Source organism: Dermacentor andersoni, chromosome 3, assembly GCF_023375885.2.
Source record: "Dermacentor andersoni chromosome 3, qqDerAnde1_hic_scaffold, whole genome shotgun sequence".
In the NCBI taxonomy this organism is placed as follows: Eukaryota; Metazoa; Arthropoda; class Arachnida; order Ixodida; family Ixodidae; genus Dermacentor; species Dermacentor andersoni.
In genome coordinates, this window is record NC_092816.1 from 162,184,874 (window position 1) to 162,189,398 (window position 4,525).

Genomic DNA, 4,525 nt, shown 5'->3' on the forward strand with positions numbered 1-4,525 from the left:
TTCCGATACATGGCACAGTGCGCATCTCATTGTCTCACCACCTTCAAGACATACCACAGGTAGAGTCTGTTAAATATCTTGGAATTATTTATAACGTCTCTCTCAACTGGCACACACACATAGATCACGTGACTGGAAAAAGAGATGAACTGCTAATGATATATCGTATGTACGTTCGCCCTGTATTAGAATTTGGTTGCGTGCTCTTCTCTGGAGCTCCAGCCTACATATCCTGACCTCTAATCCTTTTAGAAATGTGGCCATATCACGCTGTCATTCTGAGAGCGCCCAGACTGTTAACACGTGACGTCTACGTCACCCATTTCCAAGTGTACATATATCGCTCCCTCCCATGAATAAAGCGCTTTCGTTACCGGACCGCCGGCCTGCCTACATGGTGGCAGCGGTGGGATCCGAACCCTCGCCTCCGAAGAGACTGGTGGCTCAAAGCAGTCTCCTGTGCAGAGGCTCATAGGGTGGCAGACCCGGACCCTCCTGCCGGTACCAACAACTCACCTGGAGCCAGAGGCCATACCCAGCAAGGATGTCCACGGCCGTTTCCAGGCGATCCGGCGCCGGCAAAAGATCCACTACGACCGCAGCGCCAGGAACCTTTCCCCGCTGACGCCGGGACAACGCGTAACGACATACGACATTCTCCAGAGAACCTGGTCTCCAGCTATTGTTCTAATGCCAGGCGCAACGCCAAGATCTACGATTGTGAAGACCGAAGACGGCCGTGAAATCCGTCGCACAAGAGAGCACCTGCGGGAACCAGCACCTCAACCGGAGCCAGAATCAACCCCGCAGGGGCCTTCAGAAGACGACCTCCAGCCTGGACAACAGCAGTTACGCAGGAGCCCAAGATTGCGTCGGGAACCCTGTCGATACCCGTTGCCAGATGAAACTTCTAGACCTTCTCATCATTAAAGGGGAGATGTGGCCATATCACGCTGTCATTCTGATAGCGCCCAGACTGTTAACACGTGACGTCTATGTCACCATTTCCAAGCGTACATATATCGCTCCCTCCCATGAATAAAGCGCTTTTGTTACCGCCTACAAGAAAGAGAAGCATTACGTTTGTGTTTAGGTCTTCCTAAATTTGTTGCAAATTCTATTCTTTATCTAGAAACCCGTGTTCCTCCTCTTTCATGCAGGTTCCGGCTTTTGACAGTGCAGACGTTCTTAAGGATTTATGAATCACCGCTGCGACATCCCTAAACAATCTTTATTCCACAACCTGCGTTGTTATTTGGTGTCAACTGGCCGCGATCACCATACTCCGCAAATTACATTCGTTCAAAAATTACTTGACTCTTTGGACGTGCGCATATGTGATGTACTTCCTGTTCCCGACAGAGCTGTTACCACGGATATACAACACGATGACATTTTTCCTAATAATGCAAAATTACTTCCACATCGTATTCTAGACGCTATATTACAAGACCCTCTGACGAACCTTCAAACAAACATTGCAATTGCGACAGATGCTTCACAATGTCAAGATAAGTCAGGTGCAGGAATATTTTCCCCGATTCTTGATTAGACATTTTCTCTTCGGCTGCCAGATGTCATACCGATATATTTAGCCAAATTCATGGCAGTGGTGCTGGCATTACGCAAATTAGGACCATAAATTACGTCAGCCGTGATAATCACTGAGTCATTATCATTGTGCTTGTCCCTCACTGCTTCCCGTGATTCTCGCGTGATGAAGACGTTTCATTCCTTGGTAGCTGGCTACATGAGAAGCGTGCGTTTGATTTGGGCGCCTGGCCATAAGGACTAATTATAAATGAAATTGCAGACTCTCTAGCCAAGGCATCGATAAGTGGCCCGATTCTCCCTTATTGCCCTTTGACTGCTCATGTTACTGCTGCTAGATTTCGCAGGAGTGTCATTACGCAGGCAATATCAGGCTCCGAAATTACCAACTCTGTGGACTACCGACATCTTCTATACCTTTCGCACAGAGAGTTTTGTCAAACACGAAAAATTGAAGTGTCCATCACGAGGCTGCGCTGCCGTATAGCTGCGTTGAGCACAGGTCTGGTCTGGTCCCTTCACCATTATGCCCATTCTGTGGCGAAGTGGAGACCATAGATCATTTCTTGTTGTCTTGCAGGCGTTTTTCTATCAAAATAAAACGACTACTCGAAATTCCGCTTCGAAATATTGGCCTAAATTTATCAGTGCCGGTAATCCTATCTTTTGGAGCCTCCATTATTGGGTTCAGTCACAGGAATGCTTGCTTGGCATTCGAAAATTACCTAATTGAAACCAATCGATTACCATGTTAGACTGATCGTTCTCCCTGCCCACCACAGCTTTTATTTCTCATCTTTTATTGCATATATTTTTATACACGTCCTTTTCTCCTGATTATTTTTTCTCCACGCACAAAACGGTTACGTGTTACGCTCCAACGTTCAAATTGTGAACTCCCTTGTTTTATACACCTAATTAACCATCCGATTCATGGCCAATCCCCCACTGCGGGTGTGTGCCACAACCACTCAGGACAACACCAACAACAACACCGAAGCAAGCACACTGTGTGTGCTCGCCTCGGCTCTTGAGGGTATGTGAAATAAATAAGTAAATAAATAAATAAATAAATAAATAAAAAATTAAATAAATAAATAAAGTTCGTGTAAAGAACCAAGCCCGTCTCCATGACTGCTTACCAGATCATCACGGACAACCCGCTTTTCCAAGCACGTTCTCTTCCAGGACAGCCCTAGCGTAGTCCAGTTCTTGATAACACTATAGAAGAATGCCTGGACAAGCGGACTCTCCCATGTTGTGCGATTTACCATCTTGTCGTCTCTGACTGGCTCAAAACGACAACATAACGAAATTCCACAGCATCGCGTAGTGTAAAAGTTTGCCACTATACCTAGCAGGCACTGCAGCTGTAGGAGCTGCGGTAGCTTTTCGCCTTCTCCGGCAAGTTAGTTAGGCTAACATAGGAGGCTTTTCGGAAATGCGGTGTCTGAAATGTCGTTGACGACACCGGAGATGAGACGCTCTAGAACTGCTTACGATGGCAGAAAGGCGTAGGACAGCGACGATGATGTATAGCCAGTTAACTGTGGCTTGGATGCAATAAATTCTCTGCTTCCAAGTGAGAATTTCAAAAAAAAAAACATCATTACTACCTCTTTTTTTCTCTCTCTCTCTCTTTTACCATTAAAAACTGGTGAGCGGAATATTAGGGACATTACATTTATCATTTCTTCACGCATGAAAAAACGCGGCGTGCATTGAATTCGAGGGCGCGTTGGAATCAAATATATATGGTAATATCGTGGCGTAGTGCCAGAGCTCCTTGCTAACCATAACTCCTGTCAGGAGGTTGATTACTGTCATGGCACTTTTCATAGCCGCGATGGCGTTCAGTTTACAAAGTGTCAGATTGGCAGTTGCTGAAATCAGAGCCCGTAGGATGGTCGCGACTTAGTTGGTACGGCATTTTTCGAAAGGCCACACACAGGCCCTCACCTCGAAAATAAATGCAACGGGTAAGTGAAGCTTGTAAGTAAATAAGTTTAAGAACACCAGCCACGACGAATAGGTTGGATGCCACACAAACACAACCCATGAACCCAGGCGCTCAGAAATTTTTATATGGTCTAGATGAACGAGCTTGTTCATCTAGACCAGCGACGTACCGAACGCGCCATTCAAGCATCAACAAATTATCAGTCGACACTGCGGCAAAGCACGGACACCGGTTACACGACCGAGATTGGCGTAGTAATACGGCAAATATACGTACGACGCTTCGCTGTGGCCCACCATACAACCTATTTGTGAACCACGGATATTAGCGCACGGCCTGTAGGAGCAAAACATTGACCATTGTCACCTGACGCTTCGATACACCGACGCTGGGCCCTTCGCTCTCTACAACAAACCCTTCCGCAAGCTTCGCGTAAGCTTATGAACCCTCGGGTCGTTACAAATATATTCTTCTTTGACTCAGAGCGCGTGCATGAGGATCCTGCTGCTGCCATGAACAAGCCCGGGAGTTCTCGGCCACCTCGACACTGTATACACAGTGAGTGCGACAATACCAAACCATGAGGCCCACGAAGTCACATTCAAGAATTCATCGGTCGTTCTCACTGTTGTTTTTTAATGCCCAGATTGTGGAACTATTTGAGTCAGTTGTTTCATTTATCCACGTTTGAACGTATATATATCAAGGACAGCGGTGACTCCATATTTCGGCCGACTAACCTCAACCTGTTGCTTTTATTCATTCGCCCGAAGGCTAAAGCCTTCGTGTAGGGTAGCAAACTGGGCTCAGTCTGGTCAACCTCCGTGCCTTTCCTTCTTCCGTTCTCTCTCTTGCGGCAGTGATGCAACGGTGAGCATTGTTGAAAGTTGCTGCGTGTGATTCCGGAACCGATAACACAGAAGGTGGATGCGAGACGCGTTCAGCTGTCCGGCGGGCGATGGATATACCTCGATTATTCACCATCGTCCCCAGCTACAGTAAGCGCTTAACCTT